Below are 22,122 nucleotides of genomic sequence, written 5' to 3' on the forward strand. Positions count from 1 at the left end.
GCTCAGACTCTAACCCCTGTATATAGCACACAGTGGAATTAATAAACATATATGTATCTTTTCACATATAAATCCTTTTTCAAGTAGTTTGCAAGCATGAATCTTTAAATTCCCAGAGCAACAGTGCAGTCCGTTTCAGATAAGAGACAGTTTCTATACATTCACAGCCCTCTCCAGAACTAACCAGCAAAACAGTTGAAGGCTTCGGTACTCACAACTTTCCCGTTCATCCTGATGAGGAGCCTGGGTCGTGGGGCTGTGTGGCTTAATTTGCAGCAATTCAGGTTACTCCGCTGCTCTGCCCGATCACTGTCTTTCGTAGCGTCTTTGTGCACCTGTCTAACGCTCTGTAGTTTCCGGCTTGATGACGTCACTTCCTCCGGCAATCTCCAAGTCTTGGATTCCAATTCCTCCGGCGTCAGCTTGCAAACTTAAGTGGTAAATTTCTTTCAACACTGTGGCTAATAAGACAGCGCTGTGACTCTAGCTGGTAGTAGAATAGATAACACAGATTACTTAGAAACACCAGCGAGTCAGACTAAGCGCTTAATTTAAAAAGTCAAAGCTTTATTTCAAAGATTTAAAACATGCTTAAAATCCAAAGGTTTCAATCACAGCTCATCCCTTTAGCTGTCTTACGCGTTTCGGCCCCCCTGGCCTTATTCATAGACCTAACTTTACATTGTGAATGTCCTTCTTTTATACAAAATAGCCAAAATGGCCCCTTTGATTTACTGTGATTTCATTTGCTCAGACATTGATTACTCAGATTACTAACACATGCATAGGATTAACCTTTTCATTTACATAGGATTTTGAACATTTGCACAAAATTAACCCTTTATTATCTGTTTCGCCTAACATGATTCATATGTGCTTATCTTTAGCTGATACTGCATCAACTTTTTTTTCTAACACCCAAAATCTCGTATCTTTGAGCCCTTATAACTTTTGTGTGCAATATTTTGTTTAAATATTTTTTTAGACAGTGTTAATATGAATGTAACTGTACTTTGTAATGTATTTTTGAAGAGTTTTGTGAAGCTTTTATGTTGTGCAAAACTGTTAACTACAGCTCTTGGAGCACTGAAAGAATTGTTGCGTAAAAGGTGAATGCGCACATGCGGTCGCGATTTTATTACAAGACCAGAGACTCCTATTTTGCATATCTTTCTTTATACTACTCAATGCAGCATTTTAAAGTGATGATACAGGAGTGAATAAAACATTAAAACAATACAGATAAAACATGGTAAACACAAGTAGCCAATGAAATGGGTACTTTTGAGAAAACAGAAAAAATGGACCAATAGGATGTGTCATAGCTTCCATAAACTGTCCAATACGTTCCCCAACTTCCTCTTTCTTTTGCTGCTCATTGCAAGATAAGTTTCAAATTTGCTCTTATTAATATCTATTTATAGTTGATATTCTGTTAATATTTGTATGTAAAATATTCCCCCTTTATTTTATGTATTCTTTTATATTGTATTATACCTCTTATTTGTGCCTTTACATTACGAATTTTATTTTAATTCATATATTTTATTATTTTCGTTTCCTTATATATTTCTTTTTCACTTTGTTACCTCTTCATTATTGCTACCGCCACACTACCCGATACTTTCACTTTCACCTCTATCGTAACTTCTAGTTTACCTTCTTTTGATCAAGTTTGAATTTTTCAGTTGTCGGCTCATGCAGCCGTTCGCCATCTTGCTGCGTCATCTCTTCTCTCTCCATTCTATATTCCCGCCTCCTTTTTTCCCGCCCTCTGACGTAGTCGTTTCCTCTCACTACACTTCAGCTGGGCTCCTGTCTCAACGAGTGCTATACCGGATACTCTTACTAATATTAGTATCCATTTTTTTCGTCAAAGACTATATAAATTCCTTGCCACTAGATTGTGTTGTAGTACTTTAATAAGTATTTCATGTTATTTCTGTTTTTTCAACAAAGTTTGTAGGAAACAATAATTTATTTATATAACGTTTTTTACCTACAATTCTTTTGAGGTGTTTGTTTTATTGACTGAAGTTCTTTCTATAGCTAATTAAAAAAATTATTTTCAATATTTTAAATAATTTATTACTTAACATGTCACAAATATCTGAGCCTAATGAACCCCTTACTGCACAATCTGTACAATCTATGATTGACAATTCTATGGGAAAAATGATGTCTCATATGACTAAACTCCTATCCCAACAGCCTAACCCTAAAGCAATTTTTAAAAGAAAAATACCTGTTTTAGCAAGCAAAAAATTACTTTCTAAGTCTCGTCAGACTCTGGCTGACACTTTAATTCCTGGTGGCAAAGGAAGGAAAACATCCGCTAAACCTTCCCCTAATCCCAAGGGGTTACAAATGGGATCAAAAAATTCTGCGACCTTATCTATGAAAAAATCTAAAAAAGTGGTCTTATCTTTTAACTCTGATTCTTCTACAGAAGAATTATCCAACTCTGATTTTGAGGATATATCGGATAATGTATCCTCAGATTCAGATTCCCGTAAAGCCAAAAAATTTAAAAAGTCTCTTAAAAAATCAAAATCCTCAAAAAATGAGAGTTCAAAATTTTTTGATTGTCTTGGTAATAACCCAAGATTTTGTGCAGATGACCTACACCACCCGAGATCCTCTGAATGGTGCCCTTCTTTAGACGTAGCCACTTTTATTGATTTCCAATTAAAATTTCCCCTCAAAAAAGACTCTCGTAACAAAATGAGAGCTGAATGCCCTCTTCCTCTTCTTCCTAAGAATTCCTGCATAACTGCTGAAATTGATCCCAAAATTATTAAATTTATAGGCTCCCCTAGTTATAAAGTCAAGAAGGGCATGGATCTGGCATGGAAAGCTTGCCAAGATAAACTATTAGACTCAGTCGGCCCAATTTCCAAACTTTTCAAAATTTCTGAACAGGCTGTATTAGAAAATTCCTCTTTAGACCCTTTTTTAGTTAGGGAATGGGTTCAAAGAATCTTTTCATTTATTGGAAATGCTAATTCAGCAATAATCATCGAACATAGAAAAAATATTCTACGAAAAATCGATCCCAAAATTTGTGACAATGCTAATAACAAATTAGACTCTGATTCTAATGGTCTTCTTTTTGGGGAAAATTTCCTAAAGGACCTTAATAACTACATGAATACTTTTTCAAATCTCAATAAAGTTAGAACTTCAGTTCTTAATCTTTTACCCAAACAGTTTTTCCGACAGGGCAGAGGTCGCTTTCCTGGCCACACAAACTATCAAACAAGACCTCAATTCCTGCATCAACAGCAGTTTCAACAACCCTTCCATCGATCTTTTCAAGATCCTTCCACCTCACTGTTCTTTCCATCTTGATCCAGACCATGGTTCAATAGGGGTCAGCGTTCCAGAGCAAGATCTCGCCCACCTACAAGTAAGTCCACTTTTTCCTTCTTTTCTTCCTTCTTTCCCAGAAAATCGTGGTGGTAGACTCACTCTCTTTGTTCAAAATTGGAATCTAATAACATCAGACCCTTGGATTCTTCAATCGGTTCAAGGTGTTCTGATAGAATTTTCTTCCCCTCCTGTTCAGATCTTAAAACCTCGTCCCATTCAATTTTCAATAGAAGATCAAAATCTGGTTCAATCAGAAGTTTTAAGTCTTTTTCAAAAACAAGCCATACAAAGCACAGAATTTTCTCAGGATTTATTCATCAGCAATCTTTTCCTTGTAAAAAAGAAAAACGGCCAATTCCGTACTGTTATAAACTTAAGAGATGTAAACTCCTTTGTTTCCTATCATCATTTCAAGATGGAAGGAATTCATCTGTTAAGAGACTGTCTCAGAGAAAACGATTGGCTAATTCGTTTAGACCTTACAGATGCTTACCTGACCGTTCCTATTGCCCCGGAACATCGGAAATTCCTTACTTTTCCTTGGAAAGACCAATTTTTGAGTTTTACTTGTCTTCCTTTTGGTCTTTCTTCGGCTCCTTGGATATTTACAAAATTATTAAAACCAGTTATGGCCTGGTTAAAACTCAGAGGAGTCCGTCTAATTATTTACTTAGACGACATTCTGATTATGAACCAGAATTTCATTTCTCTTCAAAATCAATTATCCCTTACCATTCATCTTCTGGAGAATCTAGGTTTTATAATAAACAAACAGAAATCTGTCCTGACTCCTACCCAATCTCTAATTTTTCTGGGTTTCTCCATAGATACTTCCAAATCTACCCTCAGTTTACCTCCAGACAAAATAAAGAACATCAAGAAAGAAATATCTTGTACCCTCTCAGCTCAATTTATTCCTATCAGGAATATAGGCAGAATAGTAGGGTTACTTTCATCCTCCATTCAGGCTATATTTCCTGCTCCTCTACACTATCGGGAATTACAACGGCTCAAGATTTGCCATTTACAAAAAGGGTTTTCTTACTCTTACTCAATTCAACTCTCGCCAGAAGTCAAGGAGGAACTCTCCTGGTGGCTCTCTCATATGGAAGCATGGAATGGGAGAGGTATTTTTGGCAACTCCCCAGATCTTATCATCGAAACAGATGCCAGCAGGTCCGGCTGGGGTGCTCGCTGCGGTCCTTCCATCACAGGAGGAATATGGTCTCTGACAGAAAAGCGATTCCATATAAATTGTATAGAACTGCTAGCGGGTTCTTTGCTGTCAAGAGTTTTGTAAAAAGCTCTTCTCCAGTTACCATTTTACTTCGCATGGACAATATCTCTGCAGTTCGTTATCTGAACCGTTTGGGAGGTACAAAATCCAGAGATCTTTCCAATATTACCAAAGAATTCATCCATTTGTGTTTAGACAGGATTATTTCTGTGAAAGCAGAATACATTCCGGGTCTCTCAAACACAGCAGCAGATTGGGGTTCCCGTTTGCTGATGGATTACAGCAACTGGAGACTCGACAGGGAAGTTTTTCTTTCTCTTTCTCACCTCAGAGGTCCCTTCAATCTCAATCTTTTTGCATCTCGTCTAAATTTTCAAATTCTCCCTAATTACATTTGGAGACCGGATCCAGAAGCAGCAGCAATAGATGCCTTTCTCCAACTCTGGCCTCCTCAAGGAGCATATGCCTTCCCTGCTTTCTCGATGATTTTGAGAAAAATTGCTGTGGTTCGCAGGGACAAAATTTCACTTCTACTAATAACCCCCCTCTGGCCAACTCAACCGTGGTACCCTTCTCTTCTGGAAATGTCATTCAAACTTCCTATTCTCCTTCCTCATCTTCCTCATTTGTTGTCCAATCCAGAAGGAGATTTTCACGAACTCATTCTTCAAGACTCACTCCGTCTCATCGTTTGGTCAATTTCGGGGATTCCTGTCCTCTTGAAGGACTTTCTGAAGGAGCTAAATTTCTCATGCAAGAATCTTGGGCTCCAGGTACCCGAAAATCTTATTTTTATGCATGGACAAAGTGGTCTTGCTGGTGCTTGGCTAGGAACTTGGATCCCCTTTCAGCTGATATAAATCATATTATCAATTTCTTAACCTCTCTTTTTGAATCAGGTTTAGCCTACAGATCTATCAATTTATATTGATCTGCTATTTCGGCTAAACATGCTTTATTAAATAATTTTCCTATTGGGCAACATCCCCTTATTTGTAGACATTTTTAAAAGCCATTAGACTGAAATGTCCTCCTACTCCTAAATATAATTCTTTCTGGGACGTAGATAAGATTTTTTCTCTTTTCATATCTTGGCCTTCTAATAACCTTCTTTCCCTGAAACAACTTTCTGCTAAATTAGCTACCTTACTATGTCTTATTTCTTTTTGTAGAATTTCTGATGTTGGTGCTTTAGATTTTAATTCTAAGGTTTTCTCTCCCGAAGGTGTCACCTTTTTCTTATCTCTTAGAACAAAAACTTTTCTTCTTCTATTTTCTACCCTTACTTACCTTCTGAACCTTCCCTTTGTGTGGTTAAATGTCTCAAAGAGTATGAATCTAGAACTTCTCTTTTCAGATCTCCATCTTCTAATCAACTTTTTATCTCTTTTTTTCCTCCTCATTCTCCTGTCACTAATACTTCTATTTCCCGCTGGGTGAAGTGGGTTATGAAAGAAGCTAGTATTGATATTTCAATATTTTCTGCTCATTCTGTTAGAGGTTTCGCTGCTTCTAAAGCTTTCCTTAAAGCAGCCCCCTTACAACAAATTTTATTTTCTGCAGATTGGTCTTCTGACTCTATTTTTAAACAGTTTTATTTCAAACCCATTCTTCATCCAGCTAACAATTTATTTATTTAATATTTGCTTTAAACTAGCAAAATAGGAGTCTCTGGTCTTGTAATAAAATTCTGATTATCCTAGTTTGTGAAGGTATGATCTAGATTTTATTAAAGACACAGAGACAAGTATTTTCCCACCTCTGTATGTACCCTCCCTTATTGTTTATCATTATTAACGTTTTGTTTGGTTTCAGTTACCAACTAATCATGAAGACTTATTGAAAAGTGGTTTCATCCCTCTCCACTCTTCACTACAATCAATCCCTTCCAATCCTCTGAATTTCTTCTCCCAGTTCAAAGAATCCTGGTTATCCTCTACATCTCAAGGTTTTGGAATTAAAAGAAGTCTTTTCATTTCCGGTTGGATTGTAATACTTCTGTTGGTTCTTGTTTTCATGATGGAATTTTTTTTCTGTTATTTTCAATTTTTGAATCTTCAGCATCAAGCAAGAAAGAGGAAGTTGGGGGACGTATTGGACAGTTTATGGAAGCTATGACACATCCTATTGGTCCATTTTTTCTGTTTTCTCAAAAGTACCCATTTCATTGGCTACTTATGTTTACCATGTTTTATCTGTATTGTTTTAATGTTTTATTCACTTCTGTATCATCACTTTAAAATGCTGCATTGAGTAGTATAAAGAAATATATTGCAAAATACTCGTCTCTGTGTCTTTAATAAAATCTAGATTATACCTTCACAAGCTAGGATAATCAGAATTTTTCAAGACTTGTAATACCTGCACAATGGAAATTGATTTCAAAAAGACCACATCGCGCACAGAAAATTCATAACACGCCAGTTGTAATCTTGCCCCTAGTATTTTAATATAAAATATTTAGTTAAGAACTTTGCAATATTTCATTATTTATTTTGCCACTTTTCATGTAATTTAGCTCTGAAAATTGCAGCAAACAAGATAATTTGTTTTACAATATTTACATTTGGCTATGTCAAGTTAACAGTGATATAGTGTAATTACAATTCCTTTAGACATAAATGTGAGCATAGATAACGTGGCTCCAAGCCATTCTGGAACAAAAAAAGAAAAACTGGCACTACACTGTAAACTTGGTGAGACTGGAATATAGAATAAATTCCGGTGCTACCCCTTATAAAATAACTATAGGACTAACAAGGAATTGGCAGCTAAGGGGTTACTATAGCACTCACTCTCGCTCAAAAAAGTCGAAAATAAAATCATACATACTTTATTATTTATGTTTTAAAATCTAGGATAAATATCCCTAGGAACCTTTAAATTACCCACAACCGTTTATTAAACTAAAGTTTAAAAGTAAATTATGGCCGCCAAACACTCCTCTGTTTCCTGGCCGAGAACTGGAAACATCGGCGTCAGGTGGCTGGAGTGAATGGTCGACCTGTAATCAAAAGTGCGGAACAAACGCGTTTCGGCTCTAATATCGCCTTTCTCAATGTTACACTTTCTTTGAAAAAATGAATAAGCAGAGGCTTTGGGGTGCAGGACTTAAATATCCATAGAACAAATGCTCTCTACCAATCCGGTACACTTCCGGGAACCTCCGCCTCCATAACAGCCAATCAGCTTGTATTTCGGCACACGCCTATCGATAGTAGTGTTGTGATTGGAGGAATATCGAGTAATATCGAGCTTAGCTATGAATTGCCTGCACTTAAAATGGAATGATATAATGTAAGCATTAAAAAACATAATTTTTTTTTTTTTCCAAACTGATGCGGTAACATATATCTATGCTTAAATACTGTAATCGCTAGACTAGGTAAACCCCTGTAAGGTAATATTGGACATATTAACATGATGGATTGGTTACTTATTTATTATAAGCAAAAAATCTTGCTTTTTATTATAATATAATACCATACCGTATCCGGAAAGATAATGTGCATTAAAGATTAATACTTTTGATCTGTATGATCTATTATACGGTCATCCTGCAATGATAACTTTGCTAGGTGAGTTATTTATACCCTTATGAGATCAGTCGATATGTTCTACAGAGAACGGTTGAGACCATTCTTAGGGTACTATATACACACTTATGTAAACAGGGACGGTATAGATAATGCACCGGGATACCTAAAAGTTAACATCCACCTACTAAAATATGTTTACCAATATATAACCAACAGGTATTAATGTACTGAATAGAAAAGAAAAGAAACTGAGTAAGTGCAAATATCGTATGGATTAATTGTTAATAAACTTCCACATGCTGTAATAATGATACGATTAGATTATTAAAAAACACAAAATAATCGTAAGGTACTTTTAAAATACTCACGACCAGATTCCCACTGGTTTAGTGGTATATAGTTATATCCTCACTATTTTTATGCACGTACTAATAATTCTAAATCTAAAAAAGTACATATTTTCAATTTACAGAATAGGAATTTCCACCAATTTTTGCCCTTAAACAGAACATCAGGGAATAATTATCTAACTATCTACCATAAGGCAGTGATCAGTCTCCCTAATGCCAAGTTACAGGTACAAGGTGGGCAATATATGTTTATTCAGTTCATAGATCATGTTTAAATGCTCACAAATATTTAGATATACACCCAATAATTGTTAAATTCATTCATGCCATTGGGTATAACCGAGTTCAGATTGAAAATCCATTTGGTTTCCATCTTTAACAATCTTTGCTCGGTATCCCCACCTCTTATCCCAGGTTTTAGTTTTTCCAGTCCCCAACATTTCATTGCATTGGTGTTCCCCTTATGAGACATTAGAAAATGTTTGGCTACACTAGTGATTTGTTTCTTCTTTTCTAAATCTCTCTGGGCTGTCCTAATATTGCTAAGATGTTCAGTCATACGTGTGCCCAGGCATCGTGTGGTCATGCCAACGTAGAGTAAATCACAGCTGCAAGATATGCAATAAATCACATTAGTGCTTTGACAATTAATATGTTCTTTTATTGCCCATTTTTTACCAAACCTATCCATTATATATTCTTTTTTATCCATATGTTGGCACACTTTACAGTGTCCACATGCGACAGAACCTTTGTGTATAGGATCCCTTTTAGCATTCCTATCATAATAACTAGTTACTAACTTGTCATTAAGGTTGCTAGTTCTCCTATAAGTCACCAGTGGTCTATCTGTTAACAATGGTCTCAATAATGTATCCTGGGTCAGGATATGCCAATGTGTTTTAAGAATGTTGGTAATCTTATCACTCTGAGGTGAGTATGTCGTGATAAACCTGATTGGGGTATTACTTTCTCTTGATCTTGGAGTGAGTAACTCCTTTCTATCTTTCAGCAATGCATTATTATATGCCTTGGCTAGTATCTTTCTTGAATAGCCTCGTTCTAGCAGTCTCTGTCTCAGATCCCTAGCTGATTCTTTGTAATTCTCAATAGTGCTGCAGTTTCGTCTTAGACGAATGTATTCCCCCATTGGTAACCCTCTAATAGTATTAGGGTGGTGGTAGCTACTTTCATGTAGGATATTGTTGGTAGATGTAGGTTTCCTATATGCATTAGTTGCAATGGAGTTATCAACCTTCTCAATATAGAGGTCTAAAAATTCAACCTTAGACTTTTCTACAGTAGATGTAAGGTATAATCCAAAGGGATTATTGTTGAGAATATTAATGAATTCAGTCAAAAGGTGTTCAGGTCCATCCCATACAAAGAATATATCATCTATATACCTGGACCAGTGGGATACGTGTTGGGTGAGATATTTGAGATCCTCATGGAAAACCACGGTTTCCTCCCACCAGCCCAGGTATATATTCGCGTATGTCGGGGCACACAACGTGCCCATGGCCGTGCCACATACTTGTAAAAAGAACTTGTCGTCAAAAACAAAGAAGTTATGTGTCAAAACAAATTCCAACAAATTGAGCAAAAACTCTTTCACCTCTTGACTTATATTGGTATTTTTGGATAAGTAATAAGAAATCGCTCTACATCCCCACTGAGTCTTAATGCTTGTGTAGAGCGATTCTACATCACAAGTAACCAATAGCGAAGAATTCATATCAAGCTTCAAATCATTCACTTTATTTAATAGGTGCATGGTATCCCTGGTATAAGATGGAAGAGATTCCACAATATATCTCAGCCTTGCATCTATGTATTTACTTGCCTTCTCAGTCAAAGATCCAATCCCAGAGACTATAGGTCTCCCGGGTGGTTTTAACATGTTTTTATGGACCTTGGGCAATAAATAAAGTGTGGCTATTTTGGGTAATTTCACTTCAAGAAAGTTATATTCTTTTTGGTCAATTATGCCATTAGTGAAAGCTGATTTAATTAGTTTGTTGTAACTGTTTAAAAACATATCCATAGGATTACACAATAGCGGTTTGTAATTTAATGGATTGTTTAATTGGCAAAATGCCTCTTCGCGATACATACTGTCAGGCCAGATAACTATGTTCCCACCCTTATCACTACATTTGATCTGAATATTCTTCATTTCAGATAATTGTTTCAATGCTACATTCTCTTCCTTACTCAGATTATAGTTAGGTGTTCCAATTTGACCTTGGATATCGAGGACATCCTGGCACACTAAGTTTAGGAAAGTTAATGCATTGAACGATGTGTTGTTAGGGGGAACAAATTTCGATTTTGCTTTTAAGATCTGGCGCCAACTATTGTTATCTTCAGTTTCAACATTACTAATAGATTCCTCTAATAGAGAAATTAGATCACTGATGGCTGCCTGATCAGAGGCATTTAGCTGGTCATGATCAGGATTGCTGAAATATTTTTTCAAAAGGATTTTACGAATGAATAAATGTATATCTTTAATCGCCTCAAACTTATTAAATTGTGGTGTGGGTATGAATGATAGGCCTTTTTTCAGGACAGATATTTGATCAGGTGTCAGAATTATATTTGAGTGATTAATAATATTTAGCTCAGTGGTATTTACTTCTTGTGATGTAGGGATTTCTGTGTGAATCTCCCTTGTCTCCTGGTTCTGGGTTTTGCTTTTGCGCCCCCTTCTAGTTCTCCGCCTAAAGGGACATAAGCGTTATTGATTTTATGAGGCTGAATTCTATTTTTATTTTTAAGTATAGTTTTTGGTATAGACTCCCCATCAGATGTATCCGCATCAGTACTATCTCCTTCTCTGTCTGATGTGTCTATATCTGAATTGGCACTCATATTTTTTCCTCATGCATATATGGTATCAGAGGAATAATCTTTAAAGTCCCTGTCGATTTTACGTTCTTTTTTCTCAGATATAAAACGTGCAAACTTCTCGACTTCTCCCTTAATCTTTTTGTACGATTTCTCAAATTCCTCATTAACCTCATATTGTTTAAGTTCATCACAGATTATAGAGATACCTGCATTAATTTCTGTAAGCTTGTCTAGTTCATACTCAGTTAAGTATCCCTTTAGTTTTAATGAGCACTCAGTTAGTGCACTTTCCCACTTTAATTTCAATTCAGGTTTAAAGTCTTTGAATGAAGGAAACAATTTTAAACGCAAAACTCTGGGAATGACATTATTTTCTTTATAGAAATTGTACATGCCAATATTCCATTGCTTTTTAATTTGTTTCCTTCTTATCTTTTTTAATTGTTTCAGAGATTCAAACCATTCCAAAGTATTATTAATTTCCACAGTATTTTTGTTTTTTAATTCTGCTGTTAGACTAGTTATATCTTTTGTCCACTGGAGCATTTCTGCTCCTAAATCAAAAACGGCCATTATATAGACAGAACAGGTTATATAAAGTGTGTGCTCAAGTTTAAGAGAAAAATGCGAGTACAATTCTCACATTAAATGTAACAGTATTAGAACAAAAAAAGAAAAACTGGCACTACACTGTAAACTTGGTGAGACTGGAATATAGAATAAATTCCGGTGCTACCCCTTATAAAATAACTATAGGACTAACAAGGAATAGGCAGCTAAGGGGTTACTATAGCACTCACTCTCACTCAAAAAAGTCAAAAATAAAATCATACATACTTTATTATTTATGTTTTAAAATCTAGGATAAATATCCCTAGGAACCTTTAAATTACCCACAACCGTTTATTAAACTAAAGTTTAAAAGTAAATTATGGCCGCCAAACACTCCTCTGTTTCCTGGCCGAGAACTGGAAACATCGGCGTCAGGTGGCTGGAGTGAATGGTCGACCTGTAATCAAAAGTGCGGAACAAACGCGTTTCGGCTCTAATATCGCCTTTCTCAATGTTACACTTTCTTTGAAAAAATGAATAAGCAGAGGCTTCGGGGTGCAGGACTTAAATATCCATAGAACAAATGCTCTCTACCAATCCGGTACACTTCCGGGAACCTCCGCCTCCATGACAGCCAATCATCTTGTATTTCGGCACACGCCTATCGATAGTAGTGTTGTGATTGGAGGAATATCGAGTGATATCGAGCTTAGCTATGAATTGCCTGCACTTAGAATGGAATGATATAATGTAAGCATTAAAAAACATAATTTTTTTTTTTTTTTTTCCAAACTGATGCGGTAACATATATCTATGCTTAAATACTGTAATCGCTAGACTAGGTAAACCCCTGTAAGGTAATATTGGACATATTAACATGATGGATCGGTTACTTATTTATTATAAGCAAAAAATCTTGCTTTTTATTATAATATAATACCATACCGTATCCGGAAAGATAATGTGCATTAAAGATTAATACTTTTGATCTGTATGATCTATTATACGGTCATCCTGCAATGATAACTTTGCTAGGTGAGTTATTTATACCCTTATGAGATCAGTCGATATGTTCTACAGAGAACGGTTGAGACCATTCTTAGGGTACTATATACACACTTATGTAACCAGGGACGGTATAGATAATGCACCGGGATACCTAAAAGTTAACATCCACCTACTAAAATATGTTTACCAATATATAACCAACAGGTATTAATGTACTGAATAGAAAAGAAACGAAGTTTGGGCAATAAAAGAACAATAAAAGAACATATCAATTGTCAAAGCACTAATGTGATTTATTGCATATCCTGCAGCTGTGATTTACTCTACGTTGGCATGACCACACGATGCCTGGGCACACGTATGACTGAACATCTTAGCAATATTAGGACAGCCCAGAGAGATTTAGAAAAGAAGAAACAAATCACTAGTGTAGCCAAACATTTTCTAATGTCTCATAAGGGGAACACCAATGCAATGAAATGTTGGGGACTGGAAAAACTAAAACCTGGGATAAGAGGTGGGGATACCGAGCAAAGATTGTTAAAGATGGAAACCAAATGGATTTTCAATCTGAACTCGGTTATACCCAATGGCATGAATGAATTTAACAATTATTGGGTGTATATCTAAATATTTGTGAGCATTTAAACATGATCTATGAACTGAATAAACATATATTGCCCACCTTGTACCTGTAACTTGGCATTAGGGAGACTGATCACTGCCTTATGGTAGATAGTTAGATAATTATTCCCTGATGTTCTGTTTAAGGGCAAAAATTGGTGGAAATTCCTGTTCTGTAAATTGAAAATATGTACTTTTTTAGATTTAGAATTATTAGTACGTGCATAAAAATAGTGAGGATATAACTATATACCACTAAACCAGTGGGAATCTGGTCGTGAGTATTTTAAAAGTACCTTACGATTATTTTGTGTTTTTTTTTTTATAATAGTTTTTATTGAGGTAACAGAAATATACAAAAGCAGCTTCATATGTTTTCATGGCAACATACCTACATACATACATCATGTCATGCGTATTTGAAACAGAGGCATGTCCTAGAACAATAATCAATATATGGTCCTAAACAACAGGAAATTTCATAACCATGAGCGGCACCTCATTTTGTATTTAAATATGTTAACATGGACCTAGAATAACATAAAAAATTAATATTCATAAGACCTAGCTTGCTAAACAAATGTCTAAAAGGAAAAACATAGGTCATCTTGCGTCCACAGACCTCAGCTAGATGTTACACTCTAGATCTTTCTAACATAATACATAGGCATACAACAGGACTAGGGTTAGTTCATAAAATTGGGTGAGCCTATTGTCATGAGAGGCGGGCCCCAACTTAGACCCCAGATTTATTTGTAGGTATTACTAGGCTAATAGCAACGAATATAGCAATTACTTTTACACCAATTCTTATTAGGCTTCTAGGGGTAATGAGCCAACACTATAGGCACTTCTACATAAGAAGACACATGTTGGCAGCAATCAAATATCTGACTTAACCCATTTCTCCCCCAAATAGGGACTATACAAAGACACTAAAAAAACTAGGGAGTTTGTGGAGCACACTAACATCTGTTAGATTCCATGGGTTATAATTAGCAATTTTATATATGCCAACTAGACATTGCTTAACCGAATATACCTCAGGATTTAAATTACCTATTGAAAGTCTATCGTTTCTATACTAATAAACCTTTCTTGTGTATAAATCCCACCAATGAGTAACCCACCTAAAGCCTTTAATTCGCTAATGAACTCAACAATTAAACATTCAGTCCCCAGAAATTTAAGATCACTAATGAACAGAGGAGACTACTTATGATCAAAACTCAGCCACTAAGCTAATATTCAATTATATACCAGAGTAAAACATAGTAAACTTCCTCTAGACTCAGAAAATCACCCACACAGAACACCTCGAATTCTAGGGTAGAGATCTACACTATCCCAGAGGAAGAAAGATATTGGTCCTGTCACACTATGCTAGCTCCACCTGCACCCAAAATAGTGAATGAGCTTAGGATATAACAAGGCCCCATGCACAAACAAAGTTTACCTAAGATCTCTATGTATCTCCATATTACCAGAGCCCTGGGGAAAATTATGTGCCACACATGCTGCCTCGGCCGCAGACAGCACGCTAAGGCTACTAAGAATGGTACTGAGGCAAAGAGACCCATTTAGATTACTTAATTAAATCTCGTGACAGGTTAGCTATAGTGAGGTGTAAATCCCCTAACAACCCTTACCAATGGAGGCACATATATAGCAAGTTCAGCTAAATTCAAACAGTGCACTGAGTGGGTGAAATTAACGTTGAGGTGCTATTGTATCCAAGGAAATATACTTATGGGGTTGCAGTATGGTTCAACATGAATAAACATCTGAAATAATGCAATGTACATTAAAAATATAAGTCAGCATACAATTCCACATTTAGCATCGAAAATTACTGGCAATATGTAGAGGATATACTGGGCATTAACAACTAATCGTGGCTATCACAGTAGTAACTAAGAGAAGTCACATAGATCCCACTCCCTGGTCACAAAAATACCCCCAGGCTTTATAATGCGGTACACTTTGCACTGCGGTGCGGGTTTCAATGCGGTACAGTTCTCACAGTCCGGTAGGCTAGAGGGATCCTGCCGGGTTCCGGTCTGTCAGTTCGCAGTTTAACCAACCCCAGATCTCACCGCCTTCAAGGTATAGGAGGCCTCAGGGCCCTGGGACCGCCATCGCACAAGGCCGACCTTAACATATAGCAGGGCCAAAGCGTCCCCATCTAGATCTTGGTATCGGAAGTCAGGAGGGTAAGTAGATGATCTGCAAGCCTTGTGACAGCCCTCCGTGTTATGTATAGTTGTCACAGCGTGATCTCTCGCTAGTTTAGCTCTCCCGGTACTTACATCCCTCCTGGTGGACTCGGCAGAACAAACAGGAGCTGGTCGCCCGGCCACAGAGGCCGCAAAGCGGTTCCTTATATTTTGCACTGGGCGCTCCGTTACACATACACCCAGATCTAGGTCAGGGGAACCAGCCTGAGTTATTTCTTCCACATCCGAGTGCTTAGGGGCGAATGCTTGGGCCTCAATCTGCCGTACATCTTCCATTTGCGTATTAGGTGGGGTAACAATACGGTCGATCCTTTCACATATCCTCCTTCCATGCTCCTCTAATAGTTCCCGAAGCAAAGCAAGTAGCTCCTCCATTATGTGAGGGTTATCAAAACCCTTTGATAGAGGATGTCCGTATACTCTGTTTACCCGGTTTCCCGGGGGGGGAGCCGAGATCTCTCTCTTTGGAGGCCGCCAGAGACCCTCAGCGGACCGGTTTGGGAAGTCATGGTGTTGCTTAGCAGAGAAAATTTTTATATAGTGCCATTCAGCTAAGTGTCCTCTATGTTATGTGATATTAATTATTGTTGGATGGCTATTCAATCCCCAGATTACAGGCGGAATGTAACTCTGAGTAGCAGAGCTCCCAATTTAGCAGCCATCTTAGGCCAAAGCCCGGACACGCCCCCCTATTTTGTGTTTTTTAATAATCTAATCGTATCATTATTACAGCATGTGGAAGTTTATTAACAATTAATCCATACGATATTTGCACTTACTCAGTTTCTTTTCTTTTCTATTCAGTACATTAATACCTGTTGGTTATATATTGGTAAACATATTTTAGTAGGTGGATGTTAACTTTTAGGTATCCCGGTGCATTATCTATACCGTCCCTGGTTACATAAGTGTGTATATAGTACCCTAAGAATGGTCTCAACCGTTCTCTGTAGAACATATCGACTGATCTCATAAGGGTATAAATAACTCACCTAGCAAAGTTATCATTGCAGGATGACCGTATAATAGATCATACAGATCAAAAGTATTAATCTTTAATGCACATTATCTTTCCGGATACGGTATGGTATTATATTATAATAAAAAGCAAGATTTTTTGCTTATAATAAATAAGTAACCAATCCATCATGTTAATATGTCCAATATTACCTTACAGGGGTTTACCTAGTCTAGCGATTACAGTATTTAAGCATAGATATATGTTACCGCATCAGTTTGGAAAAAAATTTTTTTATGTTTTTTAATGCTTACATTATATCATTCCATTCTAAGTGCAGGCAATTCATAGCTAAGCTCGATATCACTCGATATTCCTCCAATCACAACACTACTATCGATAGCCGTGTGCCAAAATACAAGCTGATTGGCTGTCATGGAGGCGGAGGTTCCCGGAAGTGTACCGGATTGGTAGAGAGCATTTGTTCTATGGATATTTAAGTCCTGCACCCCGAAGCCTCTGCTTATTCATTTTTTCAAAGAAAGTGTAACATTGAGAAAGGCGATATTAGAGCCGAAACGCGTTTGTTCCGCACTTTTGATTACAGGTCGACCATTCACTCCAGCCACCTGACGCCGATGTTTCCAGTTCTCGGCCAGGAAACAGAGGAGTGTTTGGCGGCCATAATTTACTTTTAAACTTTAGTTTAATAAACGGTTGTGGGTAATTTAAAGGTTCCTAGGGATATTTATCCTAGATTTTAAAACATAAATAATAAAGTATGTATGATTTTATTTTTGACTTTTTTGAGTGAGAGTGAGTGCTATAGTAACCCCTTAGCTGCCTATTCCTTGTTAGTCCTATAGTTATTTTATAAGGGGTAGCACCGGAATTTATTCTATATTCCAGTCTCACCAAGTTTACAGTGTAGTGCCAGTTTTTCTTTTTTTGTTTTAATACTGTTACATTTAATGTGAGAATTGTACTCGCATTTTTCTCTTAAACTTGAGCACACACTTTATATAACCTGTTCTGTCTATATAATGGCCGTTTTTTATTTAGGAGCAGAAATGCTCCAGTGGACAAAAGATATAACTAGTCTAACAGCAGAATTAAAAAACAAAAATACTGTGGAAATTAATAATACTTTGGAGTGGTTTGAATCTCTGAAACAATTAAAAAAGATAAGAAGGAAACAAATTAAAAAGCAATGGAATATTGGCATGTACAATTTCTATAAAGAAAATAATGTCATTCCCAGAGGTTTACGTTTAAAATTGTTTCCTTCATTCAAAGACTTTAAACCTGAATTGAAATGAAAGTGGGAAAGTGCACTAACTGAGTGCTCATTAAAACTAAAGGGATACTTAACTGAGTATGAACTAGACAAGCTTACAGAAATTAATACAGGTATCTCTATAATCTGTGATGAACTTAAACAATATGAGGTTAATGAGGAATTTCAGAAATCGTACAAAAAGATTAAGGGAGAAGTCGAGAAGTTTGCACGTTTTATATCTGAGAAAAAAGAACGTAAAATCGACAGGGACCTTAAAGATTATTCCTCTGATACATATATGCATGGGGAAAAAATATGAGTGCCAATTCAGATATAGACACATCAGACAGAGAAGGAGATAGTACTGATGCGGATGCATCTGATGGGGAGTCTATACCAAAAACTATACTTAAAAATAAAAATAGAATTCAGCCTCATAAAATCAATAACGCTAATGTCCCTTTAGGCGGAGAACTAGAAGGGGGCGCAAAAGCAAAACCCAGAACCAGGAGACAAGTGAGATTCACACAGAAATCCCTACATCACAAGAAGTAAATACCACTGAGCTAAATATTATTAATCTCTCAAATATAATTCTGACACCTGATCAAATATCTGTCCTGAAAAAAGGCCTATCATTCATACCCACACCACAATTTAATAAGTTTGAGGCGATTAAAGATATACATTTATTCATTCGTAAAATCCTTTTGAAAAAATATTTCAGCAATCCTGATCATGACCAGCTAAATGCCTCTGATCAGGCAGCCATCAGTGATCTAATTTCTCTATTAGAGGAATCTATTAGTAATGTTGAAACTGAAGATAACAATAGTTGGCGCCAGATCTTAAAAGCAAAATCGAAATTTGTTCCCCCTAACAACACATCGTTCAATGCATTAACTTTCCTAAACTTAGTGTGCCAGGATGTCCTCGATATCCAAGGTCAAATTGGAACACCTAACTATAATCTGAGTAAGGAAGAGAATGTAGCATTGAAACAATTATCTGAAATGAAGAATATTCAGATCAAATGTAGTGATAAGGGTGGGAACATAGTTATCTGGCCTGACAGTATGTATCACGAAGAGGCATTTCGCCAATTAAACAATCCATTAAATTACAAACCGCTATTGTGTAATCCTATGGATATGTTTTAAACAGTTACAACAAACTAATTAAATCAGCTTTCACTAATGGCATAATTGACCAAAAAGAATATAACTTTCTTGAAGTGAAATTACCCAAAATAGCCACACTTTATTTATTGCCCAAGGTCCATAAAAACATGTTAAAACCACCCGGGAGACCTATAGTCTCTGGGATTGGATCTTTGACTGAGAAGGCAAGTAAATACATAGATGCAAGGCTGAGATATATTGTGGAATCTCTTCCATCTTATACCAGGGATACCATGCACCTATTAAATAAAGTGAATGATTTGAAGCTTGATATGAATTCTTCGCTATTGGTTACTTGTGATGTAGAATCGCTCTACACAAGCATTAAGACTCAGTGGGGATGTAGAGCGATTTCTTATTACTTATCCAAAAATACCAATATAAGTCAAGAGGTGAAAGAGTTTTTGCTCAATTTGTTGGAATTTGTTTTGACACATAACTTCTTTGTTTTTGACGACAAGTTCTTTTTACAAGTATGTGGCATGGCCATGGGCACGTCGTGTGCCCCGACATACGCGAATATATACCTGGGCTGGTGGGAGGAAACCGTGGTTTTCCATGAGGATCTCAAATATCTCACCCAGCACATATCCCACTGGTCCAGGTATATAGATGATATATTCTTTGTATGGGATGGACCTGAACACCTTTTGACTGAATTCATTAATATTCTCAACAATAATCCCTTTGGATTATACCTTACATCTACTGTAGAAAAGTCTAAGGTTGAATTTTTAGACCTCTATATTGAGAAGGTTGATAACTCCATTGCAACTAATGCATATAGGAAACCTACATCTACCAACAATATCTTACATGCAAGTAGCTACCACCACCCTAATACTATTACAGGGTTACCAATGGGGGAATACATTCGTCTAAGACGAAACTGCAGCACTATTGAGAATTACAAAGAATCAGCTAGGGATCTGAGACAGAGACTGCTAGAACGAGGCTATTCAAGAAAGATACTAGCCAAGGCATATAATAATGCATTGCTGAAAGATAGAAAGGAGTTACTCACTCCAAGATCAAGAGAAAGTAATACCCCAATCAGGTTTATCACGACATACTCACCTCAGAGTGATAAGATTACCAACATTCTTAAAACACATTGGCATGTCCTGACCCAGGATACATTATTGAGACCATTGTTAACAGATAGACCACTGGTGAGAGCTAGCAACCTTAATGACAAGTTAGTAACTAGTCATTATGATAGGAATGCTAAAAGGGATCCTATACACAAAGGTTCTGTCGCATGTGGACACTGCAAAGTGTGCCAACATATGGTTAAAAAAGAATATATAATGGATAGGTTTGGTAAAAAATGGGCAATAAAAGAACATATTAATTGTCAAAGCACTAATGTGATTTATTGCATATCCTGCAGCTGTGATTTACTCTACGTTGGCATGACCACACGATGCCTGGGCACACGTATGACTGAACATCTTAGCAATATTAGGACAGCCCAGAGAGATTTAGAAAAGAAGAAACAAATCACTAGTTTAGCCAAACATTTTCTAATGTCTCATAAGGGGAACACCAATGCAATGAAATGTTGGGGACTGGAAAAACTAAAACCTGGGATAAGAGGTGGGGATACCGAGCAAAGATTGTTAAAGATGGAAACCAAATGGATTTTCAATCTGAACTCGGTTATACCCAATGGCATGAATGAATTTAACAATTATTGGGTGTATATCTAAATATTTGTGAGCATTTAAACATGATCTATGAACTGAATAAACATATATTGCCCACCTTGTACCTGTAACTTGGCATTAGGGAGACTGATCACTGCCTTATGGTAGATAGTTAGATAATTATTCCCTGATGTTCTGTTTAAGGGCAAAAATTGGTGGAAATTCCTGTTCTGTAAATTGAAAATATGTACTTTTTTAGATTTAGAATTATTAGTACGTGCATAAAAATAGTGAGGATATAACTATATACCACTAAACCAGTGGGAATCTGGTCGTGAGTATTTTAAAAGTACCTTACGATTATTTTGTGTTTTTTAATAATCTAATCGTATCATTATTACAGCATGTGGAAGTTTATTAACAATTAATCCATACGATATTTGCACTTACTCAGTTTCTTTTCTTTTCTATTCAGTACATTAATACCTGTTGGTTATATATTGGTAAACATATTTTAGTAGGTGGATGTTAACTTTTAGGTATCCCGGTGCATTATCTATACCGTCCCTGGTTACATAAGTGTGTATATAGTACCCTAAGAATGGTCTCAACCGTTCTCTGTAGAACATATCGACTGATCTCATAAGGGTATAAATAACTCACCTAGCAAAGTTATCATTGCAGGATGACCGTATAATAGATCATACAGATAAAAAGTATTAATCTTTAATGCACATTATCTTTCCGGATACGGTATGGTATTATATTATAATAAAAAGCAAGATTTTTTGCTTATAATAAATAAGTAACTGATCCATCATGTTAATATGTCCAATATTACCTTACAGGGGTTTACCTAGTCTAGCGATTACAGTATTTAAGCATAGATATATGTTACCGCATCAGTTTGGAAAAAAAAAAAAAAATTATGTTTTTTAATGCTTACATATTCCATTCTAAGTGCAGGCAATTCATAGCTAAGCTCAATATCACTCGATATTCCTCCAATCACAACACTACTATCGATAGGCGTGTGCCGAAATACAAGCTGATTGGCTGTCATGGAGGCGGAGGTTCCCGGAAGTGTACCGGATTGGTAGAGAGCATTTGTTCTATGGATATTTAAGTCCTGCACCCCGAAGCCTCTGCTTATTCATTTTTTCAAAGAAAGTGTAACATTGAGAAAGGCGATATTAGAGCCGAAACGCGTTTGTTCCGCACTTTTGATTACAGGTCGACCATTCACTCCAGCCACCTGACGCCGATGTTTCCAGTTCTCG

Source organism: Bombina bombina, chromosome 4, assembly GCF_027579735.1.
Source record: "Bombina bombina isolate aBomBom1 chromosome 4, aBomBom1.pri, whole genome shotgun sequence".
NCBI lineage: Eukaryota > Metazoa > Chordata > Amphibia > Anura > Bombinatoridae > Bombina > Bombina bombina.